The sequence below is a fragment of the Episyrphus balteatus genome, chromosome 4 (genome assembly GCF_945859705.1).
Source record: "Episyrphus balteatus chromosome 4, idEpiBalt1.1, whole genome shotgun sequence".
Taxonomy (NCBI): Eukaryota; Metazoa; Arthropoda; class Insecta; order Diptera; family Syrphidae; genus Episyrphus; species Episyrphus balteatus.
Window position 1 is genome coordinate 19,450,147 of NC_079137.1, and position 17,814 is coordinate 19,467,960.

A 17,814-nucleotide genomic window follows, 5' to 3' on the forward strand; every position below is an offset into this window, starting at 1 on the left:
TTTTCTTGAAAGAGCTTTCAGGATTAATGCTTTTTTTAGCTATTAAAACAAAAAAAGACATAAGTGTTGTGGTGGCTATCTGTTTTTCGTTTGATTAGAAAACAATTAATAGTAACATTTTAACATGCACCGCAATGAACTTTCAGGGAAAATAATTTGGCGGGCGTGTCGGGTCGGGATGTTTCTTGAATAAGTAAATTGCAAAATGTTACTTGATTACATCTTGATGGTGTTAAAAAAGATAAATCAATTCTTCTTTCTTATAAAAATTTGTTATTGTGAAATTCTACCAACAAAGGGGAAACGCTGGTACTTTTTCTATCAAACTTAAAACATTTTTATGCATAATGCGGCATCGCGGTGTGAGCTTTTTATTGTGATAGACTTATGCGTTAAACATGATGCAGAGTGAGATGCAGACGTCCTATCTTACCTGTACTGACAATCATTGTTATGAGAAAGTAGTTATGGAGCTTTAACTTTTGAATTTGTGGAGAAGTTAAAATAACTGGTTACCCCTCATGTTTCCTCATAGGCCCATGCGAGCTCAAGTATATTTTCTATTATAGTTGGACCTTTATATGAATAAGCTCTATCTGAGGATTAACTGACAATTTAAAAATTCGTCGTAAAGCTCCTCAGGCATTGAATTTTAATACAAATCTATAACTCCCTTATAGAAAGGTGACGATTTTATTAATACTGCAAATATGACGAGGTAAAAACAAAATAACAAAAACTGAGCATTTGGTTTCTATAAGGAAGTACCAAGTACATATCAGTCTATAGGATCACATCGTCAAAGAGAGCTATTGAACAGAGATCTCCTTTGCTATATCAACTTCTAGCTTCAAAGATTCTCATAGTTCTTATTGAGAATCATCACTTTTATATGGAGAGGACAACTAAACTAGTCAAGACACCTTAAAGGCATTTATGATGGCCTAGAAAAAAAAAACCGAATATATGTATATGTAATGTAGGTATATGTATAACAAAAATCTGCTACGAATATTATACCAAGAATCGGAAAGTATCTACCATAGCAACTCTGTGGAATGCTTTTAATAAGCAAACAAAACAGCCGAGGAGGATAGAGATGAAGACGAAGTTCGAAACGTTTTTGTCTTTGTCATCGTCAGTGTCGTCAGACGTTGTTCATCCTCATCGTCATCGCCATCGCCATCACGTCTTCGTGTTGCTCTGATTTGTGCCTAGACCCTAGAGGCTAGACCTACATCAAAGTGTCGCTCCTTTATAAAACACCATGTGTCTTCTATGAATTGAATACTTCTGCATATATTGACAAAATTGTTTAGCTTTGCCCCAGACTTCTTTTTATAATTTAAGCTTTCTTTATAGCGCAGCTATTGGTTTCGTGAACAAAATGTGAGTTAATGAAACATTTAATCCGATGAATCTTAGCTTCATGGATCGGCATTATTATTCTTTTTTTCTCTATAATATGCTATATCTGTAGTTTAAAGGTTTGTCAAAAATAGAATGTTGAAGACGTAGTCGTGGTAACACATCTTTTTAACAGTTGTTTGCTCTTGGAGTTGGGTGTTATTGAATAATTCTTTAACTTATACATATAGTAATAATATATTTAAAAATTTTTATTTGTCATTTATTTTTCCAAAAGTTCTAGTTAAAATTGATTTCATGGTAATCTTAAATCTCTTATAGTACAGGTAAAATAGGCATTTAAAAAGAAAAAAAATTGTTACACTCATGAAACTTGGCAAAAAGTTTGCCATGTACAAAAAAAGTCTATAAAGAAAAGTTGGGTGGAACATTTTATTTATGGTTTTGATGACAAATTAAACATTTATAAATAAGTTCTTACACGTTTTACGCGAATCATTTCCTTTTTGGGACCAATTGCAGATTTTACTGTCTCTTCGAAAAAAACACCCTTTCATCAAATTTTTTTTGTGAAAACTCTTTATTCTTGCTTTCTATCTCAAAATCAATGTTTTTACCAAATTTCATTAGGGTGACCCATCATTTTTGTTTTCACTCAAAAAAACACCCTGTTAAGCATGATATTTTTATAGACTCTTAAGATTCTTGTTTCTTATCTTAAAAGTAACATAATTGCTAAATTTCAATAGGATACCACTAATATTACTCTAGTATTACACACTTTTTCAAATATACCCATATTTTCTTTACTTCTAAAAAAAAACACAATTTCACATAAAAAAAATGTATAGACTTACATTATTCGTAATTCCCATTGGAAAGAGAACATATTTAATGAATTTCGTAAGGGTAACATATGATTTTATCGGACTTATCGCGGATTTTTCCCTATTTCCAAAAAAAACACCCTTTAACCTAAAATATTTGTATACTGCCCATAATCTCATAAAGGCCCTAACTACACTTTTCTTACTTCTGAGTTATAGAGGGAAACTGTAAATCTTATATAGCAATTTCCATATAAAAATGAAAAAAATCAAACGTACATTTTGAATTTTCTGACGTATTTGAAGACCAAGGCTAAAAAAATAAATGAGGATATCTCAGAGACAATGCCCTAACTCCAAATATGCAAAAAAAAAAAAATCAAAATGGAAAATTTTGGCAGTTAGGGCCTTTACGAGATTATGGGCAGTATAGACTGTTCGTGTTCTTGGTTTCTGTTATCAATGAAACATTTTTACCAAATTTCATTGGTGTAACAATTTTTTCCTAGTTTTTGTGGTATTAATTCCGAATTTCATCATTTCTTAAAAAAAAAACACCCTTTCACTCAAAATAATTTTGTACACTTTATAGATTATTAAATTTTGGCAGTTAGGGCCTTTACGAGATTATGGGCAGTATAGACTGTTCGTGTTCTTGGTTTCTGTTATCAATGAAACATTTTTACCAAATTTCATTGGTGTAACAATTTTTTCCTAGTTTTTGTGGTATTAATTCCGAATTTCATCATTTCTTAAAAAAAAAACACCCTTTCACTCAAAATAATTTTGTACACTTTATAGATTATTAATTCTTATACCCACCAAAACATTTACACCAAGTTTTAAAAATTAATAAAATTTAAGCCAGCTGTTATTATACCTTCCTCACACACAACTTAACCCATCAAAAAAACACCCTTTCACCAAAAATAATTTTAAGAACTTTGTGAATCCTTTGTCCCTGCTTTATCTAAAACCTTCATCCCGAATTTCATCAGTGTACCATGTTTTTCCCATGGGTTTCGGTTATATTTTACCTGTTGAAGTCAAAAAACAAGCACCCTTGTTTTTAATCGGCTATAACTTCTCTTAGAGCAATCGTATTGACTTTATTTTTATTATTCATTAGATTCAGCATCAAAAAATACCTTGAAAACATGTGTCATATGATGATATTCGACAAAAACACTTTTTTCAGTATATTTTTGACCTTCACCCCCTCCCTCTTGTCCGCGAAAAAACACCCTTCCACCCAACTTTTTTCTATAGACTTTTTTTGTACTTGGTTCTTATCCCAAAAGCAAACTTTTTGCCAAGTTTCATGAGTGTAACAATTTTTTTTTTATTTCTTGATTTTATGTACTATTTTACCTGTACTATTATGGCCGATTTCACACAGGACTTTTAAAAGTTTAACAGGCTTTTAAACCTTAAAATGGGAGTTTTTGGTTTCACTAAGCAGTTTTAAATTTAACAAGATTTTAAACGCCATTATAAACTAAATGCTTATTTTTGACTCATTATTTTTAAAGTGTCATTGAAATGTCATTAGATGTTCAGATCTAGTAAAGAAGTGAATATAATAGCTTTATTTTGTAACATTTTAATTTTTAATTATTGGAGATACAAACTGAAAGAAACAAATTTCGACTTTACATCGCATGTTTTCAATAATATTCCATTGGTTTTCTTACAATGAAGAGCAACACAAAGTTATTTGCCGTGAAAGTGTATTCTGGGTTACAGGAAATCATTCTTCGGTTATGCCGATGTTGCTGAAAAAAAGATGTTCCGATTTTCCAAAAGCATCTGTGGATTAGATGTTGAGTTTGTTTGGTCATCATTTGTCTTATTTTTGCATTCATTTCTCAATTAAAGAAATAAAAACCCCACTTTGCTAACAAAAAATTGGTTTGGGTTGTTTTTTCTTTTTTTTATTTCTTGGTACTTTTTCAACACATAATGCTTTCTCATTTGCTTTTACATACATATTTCGCTTGTTAGAAAGAGAAAATCAATTTTTTTCCAGGGATGTGAGGAGAACTCAATATTAACAAAAATTTCCCTAAAATGTCCCTTTTACAGATTGGTGGAACCAAAAAGATTTAAGGTCCTGATAAAATTTAAAAAGATTTTTGATAAAAGGGCTTTTAATGTTTGTTTATGAAATTGGACATTAAACTTGTAAAAAAAAAAATACGCACAAGCAAAAATGAAAGAAACAGTTGTTTTTATGAATCATCATTTTCATACAACGCATTGGGTTGTTTAACTTTGTTTTGTTTTGTTCGTATTCTCCTCAAATCATTTGGATTTGCTTTGCTATTATTTCAATGTCTCATTCAGACTCGACTGATTTTTCTTTTTCTTTTAGCTATATTTTTCTCCCCATAACTTTGAACGTGTGTGTATTGTATACGTACACGTCTAGGTAAATGTGTTTGAATACGTATCTTCAAGCATTCTTAACTCAATATGAATAGTTTATAGTTTATAGATAAACATAAAGGCATACCTTCACCTTTATGTTACGCCATGGTTGTTTTCGTCTCTCGGTTGTAAAAATTCTGAAAGGAGTATTAGTTCAGTCAATGAGGAGTCAAATGCAGGGGATCCGAAAAAAGTTGTGATTTCAACAAAATTTGGATTCAGTATTGAAGAGGAACGACTGGTCGGAGTTATACTTTCGGAGTTACAGTACCGCAAATAGTGTATTTTTTACCGACTTCCAAAAAGGAGGAGGTATTCAATTCGTCTGTTTTTTTTTATGTTTGTTACGTCATAACTTTGGACTGAGCTAAAGTGTGACTATAATTATAAAATTTTTTTTTTGTCGGTTTTTTTAAGGTGAACATTCGCATTAAAACAAGATGAAGTTCACATTGAATTTAAATGAATTTAGGTGGAATCACCTTATTGCGGATCATAAACAAAAAATACCAAGACTGGAAACTTTCGTACGTCTTTCCCCCCAAAACCCTTTTGTGCACAGTGTTGTCTGTGAATATATGTGAAAGCCACCACGTTGGTTAATGACGTTAACACGCACACATTTATAGATTCACGACATTCACCAAACATCGGACACGAACACAACGATAGGTTCACGACATTCACCACACCTAGCAGCTTGTAGGCAAACGTCAGTTGACCGCCGAGTTTCCAGTCTTGGTATTTTTGTTTATGATCACCTTATTTTAAGGTAGTGAAATTTAATGTTCGCATCATCTTATTTTAAGGTGACACTTTTTTCTCCGTGTGGGAAATAACTGAAAATGAGATACTTTGCGATACTCTTACTCTGAAAGTATAACTCCTAGAGAAAAATTATGTACCTACTAGAGAAAGAAAGATAATTATATTTTTAATCTAAAAATTTCTTGCAAATATTTTGTCCGACCAGTCGTTCTCGAGATATTGAGACTAACGCGTTTTTCAAAATGACGGACGCCCCACAAAATCAATCAATACGTAAACTGAGATTTATACTCAGAATAAGCCTCTCTTCAATACTGCATCCAAATTTTGCTGACGTCACAACTTTTTTCATATTTTTCCCCATTGACTGAACTATATACCTAGACAGCTTGTTTTAACTATGTATGTAGGTATGGTTAATTGGAATACACTATAAACAGGGAAAAAATAAATTTAAATTAAGTATTTGTCCAGGTTAAAACTGAATACATTTGAGCCTAGTAGGTATACAGTTCTTTTCGATAAAAAAAAAATAAGTGGTGAAGAAAAAAAAATTTTGAAAAAAAATATCTGTGGTAAACAGATGACAGTTGTAAGTTTTTTTCCGCAAAAACAATGGGATGTAGATTGTTTTGCGATAAAAAAATAGTGGTGAATATGATTTTTTTTTTGATTTTGTTTGCAGCTGTGGTGAGTGAGAAGAACTGTAGCTTTAGCCAAAACGATTGAAAAAAGAGAATAAGGAGACACCTTTTATTGCGATTATCTACTAGGTAGCTGATAAAAAATTAATTTCGAAATTTTATTACTTAATTAATTACATTATACCGTATAAATAAGGTTTTAAAACCTAAAAATAATAAAACTTCAAAAAACTTGGCAGGTTCTCACTCTACTACCAAAACGTAAGAGGGCTTCGCAGTAAAACAACTCAAATTTATAATAACTCTCAAGCTTTTCCATATGACCTTCTCGCCTTCACTGAAACATGGTTGAACGCTACTATTTTAGATACAGAACATTTCGACAAAGAGTTCTTAGTTTACAGGAAAGATCGTCATGTCGACGTTAAGAGCCCGGTTGGAGGTGGAGTTCTCATAGCTGTTCGAAATAATTTCTGTTCATCCCTTGTAACATTTCACTTTAAACTTAACATTGAACTAATTTGCATTAAAATACTAGTAAAATCAAGACATCTATTTGTTTTAAATGCTTATATCCCACCTAAAACTTCCCCTTCTACTTTTGCAGAACTTTCAATAGCACTAGATTTTGTTTTTGGAATTGCTGATCTAGACAGTTCAATTCTTTTATTAGGTGATTTTAACCTCCCCAATATAGAGTGGGTCCCATCAGAAGACGAATCCTACTTTGAAGCTTCTTCGACTTCATCTCAACAGGAGCTTCATTTGTTGGACAATATTATCTCTACAAACTTACAGCAAGTTATCTGTATCAAAAATTTTAGAAATCGAATACTCGATTTAGTTTTTTCATCTGACGCTGTTAATACGGTAGTGACAGAAGCTTCCACTTCCATATCTAACATAGACATTTACAACCCTCCCCTTGAAATTTTTTTGGATTTGGGCGATCATTTACTTGAAAATAGTAATCCTCAAGACACTTCGTTTGCTTTTGACTTTCGTAAGGCTAATTATCAGCAGCTTTCCGACATTCTCAATACATCTGGTATTGAAAATTTACCCACTTCGGACGACATTGAGATAACTGTTTCTCACTTTTACCGTGTTTTAAACAATTGTATAAGCGAAATAGTCCCACAAAAAAGATCGAAATATTCTAACGTTTCTCATCCTTGGTATACAAAAGAGCTAAAAATTCTTCGAAATAAGAGAAACAAAGCTTGGAAAAATTATGTTAGAACTATGTGCCCAAGAAATAAAGAAATTTATATGTCACTTTTTGAAGAGTTTAAAACCCTCTCTAATAACTTATATGCAGATTATCTTAGTTATATGGAAAGTAGTCTCAAGCAAGATCCTAAATATTTTTGGAAATTTGTTAATATGAAAAAGAAATCAGATGGCTATCCAGTTAATTTCAGTTATAAAAACAACATCTTAAAGAGTACTTCAGATATTTGCGATGCTTTTGCGACTAACTTCTGTCAATCTTTTATTGACATACCCGCCAATGTAGATGTAGATTACTTCCATTATTTAGAAAATTGCCCACAAGTTACATTTAATAATATTCAAATTGATACTTGTAAAGTATCCCATTTTCTTTCATTACTACATGAAGATTATTCTGTCGGACCAGACGGTATTCCTGCAGCAGTTTTGAAAAATTGTAAGTCAATTTTATCTCTTCCACTTAAACTTATTTTTGAATTATCTCTCAAGTTAGGTAAATTTACTAGCATTTGGAAACAAGCGTTTATTACTCCTGTTTTTAAAAAAGGAGATAAATCCAATATAGTTAATTACAGACCCATATCTAAGCTGTCTTGTATTCCAAAGCTTTTTGAGCAAGTTGTTTGCGATAGCTTGGCGTTCCATTGTAAAAGAATTATATGCATTCAACAGCATGGCTTTATGCAAAAACGATCGACGGTTACAAACTTGCTTACTTTTTTACATAAGTGCTCAAATACGTTAGAAAGTGGGCAGGAACTTGACTGTATCTATACGGACTATTCTAAGGCTTTTGACCAACTCTCCCATGACATTATAAAATTTAAATTAAAAACTCTAGGTTTCCCTTTAGGCTTCGTTAATTGGATTTCTTCTTATCTTGAAAATAGATCTTATCAAGTGAAGTTCAGAGACGCTCTCTCAAAATCGTTCATCGCAAAATCAGGTGTTCCGCAAGGAAGTCATTTAGGATCTCTTCTTTTTATTCTAGCTATAAATGATGCCCCATTATGTATTCACCATAGCGAAATTCTCATTTTTGCAGATGACATGAAAATTTATAAAAGTATCAAATCGGTTAATGATCGGAGGCTTCTGCAAGAGGACATTAATAATTTTTCTATATGGTGTAGTAAGAATAGCTTAGTTTTGAATCCAATAAAATGTCAGACAATGACTTTTTCTAAAAAACGTGCTCCTAGTTTGTATGAATATAAAATATCCCAACACAAATTACAGCGTGCTCAGAGCTTTAAAGACCTAGGGGTTAATTTTAGTTATAACCTTGATTTTTCCGACCAAATCAACGTCATCGTAAATAAGGCCTTCTCTATGCTAGGTTTTGTGAAGCGTTGGTCAAAAGAATTTCAAGATCCTTATGTGACTCTTTCCCTCTACAATTGTTTAGTACGCCCCCACCTTGAGTACGCATCGCAAGTCTGGACTCCTTTTTACGAGACCCATAATGTAAGACTGGAATCAGTACAACGTAATTTCATTCGTTTCGCCTTAAAAGGACTGCCATGGTCTGATCCTTATAATCTTCCTCCTTATGAACATCGGATTAATCTCCTTCAGATTCAAACTTTGGCTCAAAGAAGGGTTAACAATGACATAATCTTCATTCACCAGTGAATCACAGGCGTAATTGATGCACCAAATTTACTTAATTCTGTTGGTTTTAACTATCGAGGGGTGCTTATAGCCTCCGATGCTTGGATTTAATGAATATTCCACCACACCGAACAAATTATGGCTTGCATGAACTTTAATAAAAATAGATTAAAAACTGTCTTAAAAACCAGTGTACCACGCTCATAAATGTTTGTGTTTATTTTTATGTCTTTTTTGTTGCTCAAGTAATTATTTTGTTTGTATTTCTATAATGTTTGTTTTATCTAATATTGTATTCAATGTTTTTTTTCTTAGTGTACGTTTTTTGTAGTTATTATTTGCTTACTAACTACTAACACTGCACTAAGTGATGAGCCGGATAACACACTTTTGTGTTGGCAAATGGTCGCAAGACGGTGCTTGCTATAAGCGCTCTTCGGCTATGAACTGATAGTGTAAAAAATAAATAATATTTATCAAATATCGATTAATAGTTGATAAAATCGCAATACAGGCGAGAGGAAGTTTTAAACAAAAACACATCTTGTGATGTGCTTTTTTGTCAAAGGCTGAGGTTTCGCTCGCCGGATTCCAAAGTACAAATTAAAGTAAGCACTTAACTTTAATCAAAAGGTTTTACTTTTATTATACTCTTAAAACTTAAAATAGTAATTAACAACAAACAATTCTCTCAATATTTATGGTCTGGTTCCGGTTCTTGTTGATTTCTTCAGGTCGGTCAGCGGCTTCCTTCAACTTCTTTAGCAGGGAAGGGTTTTGGTTGTTAGGTAGATCTTGGATTGCTCCCGGTAAAATCACGGCGTTGCCACCGGTAAAAATCACGGCGTTGCCACCGGTAAAATCACGGAGTTGACCCCGGTAAAAATCTCGGCGTTACCACCGGTAAAAATCACGGCGTTGCCACCGGTAAAAATCACGGAGTTGCCCCCGGTAAAAAATCACGGCGTTGCCACCGGTAAAAATCACGGAGTTGCCCCCGGTAAAAATCACGGCGTTGCCACCGGTAAAAATCACGGCGTTGCCACCGGTAAAAATCGCGGAGTTGCCCCCGGTAAAAATCACGGCGTTGCCACCGGTAAAAATCACGGAGTTGCCCCCGGTAAAAATCACGGCGTTACCACCGGTAAAAATCACGGCGTTACCACCGGTAAAAATCACGGAGTTGCCCCCGGTAAAAATCACGGCGTTGCCACCGGTTAAAATCACGGCGTTGCCACCGGTAAAAATCACGGAGTTGCCCCCGGTAAAAATCACGGCGTTACCACCGGTAAAAATCACGGAGTTGCCCCCGGTAAAAAATCACGGCGTTGCCACCGGTAAAAATCACGGAGTTGCCCCCGGTAAAAATCACGGCGTTGCCACCGGTAAAAATCACGGCGTTGCCACCGGTAAAAATCACGGAGTTGCCCCCGGTAAAAATCACGGCGTTACCACCGGTAAAAATCACGGAGTTGCCCCCGGTAAAAATCACGGCGTTGCCACCGGTAAAAATCACGGAGTTGCCCCCGGTAAAAATCACGGCGTTGCCACCGGTAAAAATCACGGCGTTGCCACCGGTAAAAATCACGGAGTTGCCCCCGGTAAAAATCACGGCGTTACCACCGGTAAAAATCACGGCGTTACCACCGGTAAAAATCACGGAGTTTCCTCCGGTAATCTGGTACACTGTCGGTTATATTATTTAGACCCCTTACCGCTGGTGGGGGGAAGTCTAATAATTTAATTTTATATTTTACTTAGCTCCTGGAGTTACTTCCTCTTGAGATGATCACGATTGAATGATGATTTTGTCGTTTGTATGGCGGCTTCTTATATTACTATTGAACTTAACTCAGTGTGAATTATTAAGCACAAAGAGTTATTTTCAATAGTTTTCTGTCGAACAAAAACATAATCATATTCCATCGTTATCCACCACACCTCTCCTCATTCATGATTTTATTTTCATGAAACATATTCACCACCGAGCTCTGTTGTTCGTTTGCAAATCGATGCCATCAGCGTAGATCTTACTGATTGATAAGGAAATTTTCTCAATTCTCCTTTGTTATCTAAATTCTTCTTTATCGTGTGTGGTGAATATCGATGCAGCGTTCGGCAAAACTCAAATAGGCAGGTAAAGGCGGTAATGCAATTGTAATGTTTCATTACAACTCACCCCTTCTTCGGAGACGAGAACCTTCTCGTCTGAAATTATCTCTCGGGTAAAAAAAATAAAAGCAGCAAAATGATATAATATGATATAAAAAAAATAAATGATAAAAAAAAACAAGTATTAAAAATATTGAAAATATTAATTTTAACCCTTTTTTTTTTGTTTTTTTTTTTTTTGAGAGTAGGTCGGATACGGGATAAAAACAATGTTACAATATTACTTTTAACATTTTTTTCCTTTTTTTTTTTTTTTTTAGATTTCAGTCGGATACGGGTTTGTATTCAGGTATGATTCGGGTAAATACAAAATTAATGGATAGAAAAAAAATTAATTTTTTTTTTTATTTGAATGCGGATACGGGAAATTCAGGTTCAATTCCGGTAAAAAAAATAACTAAAAATATATTTTTTTTTTAAATGAAGCTTAAAAAAAAACTTTGTATTAATTATTCAGGTAATTTTTTTTTTAACCAAAAAAAACAATTCAAAATAAAGATTAAACAAAAAATTTGGAGCGTTAAAAAGAACGCAGTGGCGTTCTGGGTAAATATAATAATTTTTTTTTTTTTTAGGAAAATTATGTAGGTAGGTACCTACTTTATTTTTTTTTTTATTTTCTCTTACGACGTTACTTTCAAAATTTTTTTTTTTTATTTTTAAAATTCGGTATGGCAGTTTTCTGGTTGGGATGTTTAATTTTTTTCTTTAATCGGATTTTTATATTTGCATTGTTGTTATCCGAATATTTTTCGGATTCGGCTTTGATTTTGTTAGCCTCGTTGATATTTGTGTTTCTGGGTTTTCGGTTTCGACTTTTAGAGCGGGTTGGTTGCCTTTTAGAGCAAACGGAAGGATCACCATTAGGCCTCATAAGGGCCTGCTGGTTTTCTTTTAAAACGATATTGCATCGAATTTCCTTTGGTTTTGGTTGGTGTAATGAACGATTTTTCGGTTTTTCAAGTACGGTGAACCCCTGGGGATGGCATGTGCAATCCCTGCTCAGAACACCTTCTTTTCCGCAGTGGGAGCAAAATTGTATGGGTTGATTCTTGCATTGGAACCGGGTATGACCATGACGCTTACATTTCCAGCAATGAGACCATCGGTCATATTTTGTAATAGGCTGTTTGATTCTTTCAATAGGCTTATTTTGTGCTGGCTCTGGGACTAGGTGATACAAATTTTCTCTACATGTTTCATAGTTATTAAAGGTGTCCAATTCAGAAACTTGTCGCCGTGGTTGTTGTTCTCGGAACGGATTCGGTTGAGTGTTTGGTACTGTTCTGGTGGTAGGGGTATTCAGGTTACGGCTTTCACTTTGAATGTATTCGAATTCCTCTGCCAGCTTAGTCAGCTCCTCTAACGTACAGAAATCTTTACGCCGGATGTAAAGATGGTATTCTGGTCGGAGTCGGTCATATATGCGATCGACACTGTCGGTTATACGCATAGTAGGATGTTGGTGAATCAAATATTGGGTTGCCCTGATGAAATCCTTGGCCTTTTCTCGAGGACCTTGTCTTTTTCTGTAGATTTCATCCTCCAATTTGTGAACGAACCGAATGGGGAGAAAATGTCCTAGGAATGCTTTGTGGAAGTCTTCCCAGCTTCGAAACCCTCCTCGATTAATACGGTACCATTCTAAAGCTGTTCCTCGGAAAATTTCTGGGAGAGCCCGCAACATGTCGCCCGACTGTATCCTGTAGGATTCGGTAAGCTCTTCTATGCGTTTTATAAATTCTAATGCACTCCCGGAGCCGTCGAATCGTAGACCCCATTTTCGGACTACATTCAATACCTCGGCTTCACGGTTCATCGGAATTCTATCGCATGACCATCCTTCTGGTAAGATTGTTCTTGGGTAGTTAGCCCTTGGGTTGTGGCTTGGCAATTGAGCAGCCACTGAAGTGGTGGGCGTCTCTACGTTCGGTATTCTATTGGCAGTTTTGTGTTGCCCCGGTAACGAACATGGGACGTATGACATTGTCGTTTTTGGCCCCTTATTTTGAGTATCTTCATCCGGATAGTAAAAAGGTCGGTATTCAGGTAACTTCGTCATCTGTTCGAACTCAGTAATAGCGGTATGGGCTGCTGAAGTGATTGTCGTAACAGCTGGTCTTGGAAGATTTGATGGGTAGTACCAATCTCTATAATCAGGGTGCTGAGTCATCTTCTCCGGGTCGTTGATTGCAGCGTAAGTAGCTAGGGTATATATCGGTTTCTGATGTTTTTGTAACTCTGGTACTCGGTACTGGTATTCTGTATACTCTGGTTGCTGTACCTTTCCGTTGGTATTAGATCCACTCGGATATACAGCGACGCTCTCGATTTCAAAAGAGTCTTTGGAAGAAACGGGGATAGTTGGCGGGGCGTCTTCATGATACTCCCTTTCGGCAACCAACCTTTCCATTTCTTCGCATAAGTTTTGCATGGATTTTCGGACTCTGGCTTCTTTGATGTGTGCGCTGAAGCTTGCACGCAGGGCAGCCACGGTACCTTCGGTACTCAGGCCTAGTTGAGCCATCCTTTGCTTGAGCTCCTCCTTATTAAGGAGATAAATTGCTCCTATACTGGAAAATATGTCGAAGCTATCGCCTTCTTCAGACATTTTGGCTTAAAACGGGAATTCGATCGGGTTCGGGTACGGATGTTTTTCGGTTGTGTTTGGACCTCTAGGGATTTTGTACGGTGGGTAACCTTTCGGTTCGGTGCAGTTACGGTAACCTCTCGGTTGATTTGTTGGACCTCGTGGGATTTTAAAGATACGGATGGTAGATAACCTTTCGGTTCGGTACGGGTACGGTAATTTTTCGGTTTTTGTTTTTTTTAATCCTCTTGGGATTTAAAAAAAAAATAGGCGGTATGTAACCTCTTGGTTCGGTGGGGGTACGGTCGGTGTGTAACCTTTCGGTTTGGTGCAGGTTCGGTATAAAATTTTGTTTTTTTAATTTGATAAGTTTGCTCGACCTTGAAGGTCGCCTTACTTTTAGGTAAGGGTACAGAATTTAAGAAAAAATCGAAGAGTTCAGAAATGTTTTGGTGACCAAATTGTTATTAATTAAATTGAATGTTGTTTTAGGCCGTTTTTGCCCTTTTTAAGATTTAAGAGTTTGTTTGTTTCGGTAAAGACCTTTAAGGTCCCTGCTCGGGCGCCAATTTGTGATGTGCTTTTTTGTCAAAGGCTGAGGTTTCGCTCGCCGGATTCCAAAGTACAAATTAAAGTAAGCACTTAACTTTAATCAAAAGGTTTTACTTTTATTATACTCTTAAAACTTAAAATAGTAATTAACAACAAACAATTCTCTCAATATTTATGGTCTGGTTCCGGTTCTTGTTGATTTCTTCAGGTCGGTCAGCGGCTTCCTTCAACTTCTTTAGCAGGGAAGGGTTTTGGTTGTTAGGTAGATCTTGGATTGCTCCCGGTAAAATCACGGCGTTGCCACCGGTAAAAATCACGGCGTTGCCACCGGTAAAATCACGGAGTTGACCCCGGTAAAAATCTCGGCGTTACCACCGGTAAAAATCACGGCGTTGCCACCGGTAAAAATCACGGAGTTGCCCCCGGTAAAAAATCACGGCGTTGCCACCGGTAAAAATCACGGAGTTGCCCCCGGTAAAAATCACGGCGTTGCCACCGGTAAAAATCACGGCGTTGCCACCGGTAAAAATCGCGGAGTTGCCCCCGGTAAAAATCACGGCGTTGCCACCGGTAAAAATCACGGAGTTGCCCCCGGTAAAAATCACGGCGTTACCACCGGTAAAAATCACGGCGTTACCACCGGTAAAAATCACGGAGTTGCCCCCGGTAAAAATCACGGCGTTGCCACCGGTTAAAATCACGGCGTTGCCACCGGTAAAAATCACGGAGTTGCCCCCGGTAAAAATCACGGCGTTACCACCGGTAAAAATCACGGAGTTGCCCCCGGTAAAAAATCACGGCGTTGCCACCGGTAAAAATCACGGAGTTGCCCCCGGTAAAAATCACGGCGTTGCCACCGGTAAAAATCACGGCGTTGCCACCGGTAAAAATCACGGAGTTGCCCCCGGTAAAAATCACGGCGTTACCACCGGTAAAAATCACGGAGTTGCCCCCGGTAAAAATCACGGCGTTGCCACCGGTAAAAATCACGGAGTTGCCCCCGGTAAAAATCACGGCGTTGCCACCGGTAAAAATCACGGCGTTGCCACCGGTAAAAATCACGGAGTTGCCCCCGGTAAAAATCACGGCGTTACCACCGGTAAAAATCACGGCGTTACCACCGGTAAAAATCACGGAGTTTCCTCCGGTAATCTGGTACACTGTCGGTTATATTATTTAGACCCCTTACCGCTGGTGGGGGGAAGTCTAATAATTTAATTTTATATTTTACTTAGCTCCTGGAGTTACTTCCTCTTGAGATGATCACGATTGAATGATGATTTTGTCGTTTGTATGGCGGCTTCTTATATTACTATTGAACTTAACTCAGTGTGAATTATTAAGCACAAAGAGTTATTTTCAATAGTTTTCTGTCGAACAAAAACATAATCATATTCCATCGTTATCCACCACACCTCTCCTCATTCATGATTTTATTTTCATGAAACATATTCACCACCGAGCTCTGTTGTTCGTTTGCAAATCGATGCCATCAGCGTAGATCTTACTGATTGATAAGGAAATTTTCTCAATTCTCCTTTGTTATCTAAATTCTTCTTTATCGTGTGTGGTGAATATCGATGCAGCGTTCGGCAAAACTCAAATAGGCAGGTAAAGGCGGTAATGCAATTGTAATGTTTCATTACAATCTCATAAGTGTTCAGCGGAAAATTGGCGGAGCTTAATTTTTATATTTTAAAAGCAAATAATAATTATTATTATTATAATCATTGTCCTTGGTACATTTAAACGTAACTATTATTCGCCGAAGATAAAACTATGTAATTCCCAAACAAATTTCTAAAATTAGTTCATGAAATGGCATTTATGTTAATTAAAATATGTTAGAAGGGGTTTGTGTATGGATTTTTTCATACTTGCAGGGAAGCTGCCTGTGTAATCAATTTATATTGAAGTTGTTGTTCAAAACCTTCTATATTTAAAATATGTACCTTTGTACATAGGTGGTTTGATATATTTTTGGAGTAAATAGTGTAGGCATTCTTATAAATTTGATTTTTTACTTGGTTTTAGAATTTCCCAACTTATAGCCTTTTCCCACTGAGCTTAAAGGTGGTTTTCGCAAAAAAAAATCCAAAACCACAACCAAAACTCAGGTTTTACCATACTTTTTTGGCCAGCAGATTTGTTCGTAAAACACAAGTTTTATAAAAAAAATTTTTCGAACACCTTGTTTTGGGTCAGGTGGGAAAAAATTTTCGTCAGCAAATAACTTTGGTTTAAAATTCTTTCTTTTTTTCTAATCAATAATAATAATTTTTGCTATAGCGATTTAGTTTCAAGCCATCACAGTAACAAACAATTTGGCTATCAAAATTGATGTTGAAAAATGCAATGGCATATCGCATATACGTATTGAATTTATCATAAATCATCGATCAAGGGGCACGGTAGTGCCCAGCCAAGTTCTCTAGCAACTTTGGCACTACACCCTAATTTACAGGAAAAACTAATTCCATTTTCAATCCCCCTCTAACTTATTTAGGTACTATATTTATATACCAGAATTTTTAAACTCGCTCAATTGATACAAATTTGTAACCAAACCTTAGAACTTCGTACACTTTTATATATCAGTGCTTTTTGTAGCAGCATATTTTCAGCATAGGAGAACTATGGTCCTTTTTTTACATTTATGTTTTTGTTGTGATAACTTTCCTCACATAGAGGTAACTATAACATATTCACAATTTTTTCTTGTAGTATTTTGTCAAGAAACAAACTATGAAATCCTTTATCAAGCCCACTCTCTTAAAAGAACACTTCATCACTTCTCATATTTTTTTTCTGTACACAAAATTTGTAGCAACCACTAGTAGAACATACAAGCTGCAGCATTAACAAAGGCCTTTACACTCATTCCATTTCCCGATCCCGATTACCATCACCATCATCTTACAGGAGTCCTCTGTGTTTTTTATTTCCCTCCTTCTGATATACGTAGAACTGAAAGCCATGCTGACGAAACCAACAGATACATAAGTTCTGGTGAGGAGTCATGAAGGTAAATCGCCTTTTTGTTTTTTTTAAACGACCAAGTCATCAAACATCAAGGCACCGACCGACTACGACCATCACCACTACCAGATAAACGGACTCGACAATAGTGGGCCGAAAATGAATCCAGCAACCAGTTGTTAGTTCCAGCCAGCAACAGGAACCGATTGATGTGTGAATTTTTCATTCCAAGAAGTCCTTGATTTATTTTGTTTTGATCCAGATTCTAGATTTAGCCGACCAACTCGTCGATAATATTATTTGTTGTTGATTGGCTGGCATTGAATAATAAATGAAAATCTTTAGTGTCTGGTGGATTTGGGATTATTTTGATTGCGATGATGGATGCCGGGTCGACGTTAGGGCGGTAAACTGTTTGTGATTGAATAACACGCACTCTTTGAAGTGTAAACCTTATTTTTCGCTTCATTGAGCCAAAGGACTGAGCTGTCATAAATCAAAAAGGCCAATATCCAAGCAAGCGCCAGTGGCTCGGGCATGGTGTTGGGCGTTCGACGTTCGCGTTGGGATTAAGAAACAACTATATGTACATATGTAATTGTGACTTTTTGGTCGCCTGTGGGTGCATTTGCTG

The 17,814-nt window shown here is 36.1% G+C and overlaps 1 protein-coding gene across 8 annotated transcripts in view; it reads left to right on the forward strand.

Annotated features, from left to right (window-relative positions):
* LOC129920296 (apoptosis-stimulating of p53 protein 2) overlaps positions 1–17,814 on the forward strand; it is a 428,395-nt gene that overhangs the window by 295,920 nt on the left and 114,661 nt on the right. The gene's annotated exons all lie outside the window — the stretch shown is intronic.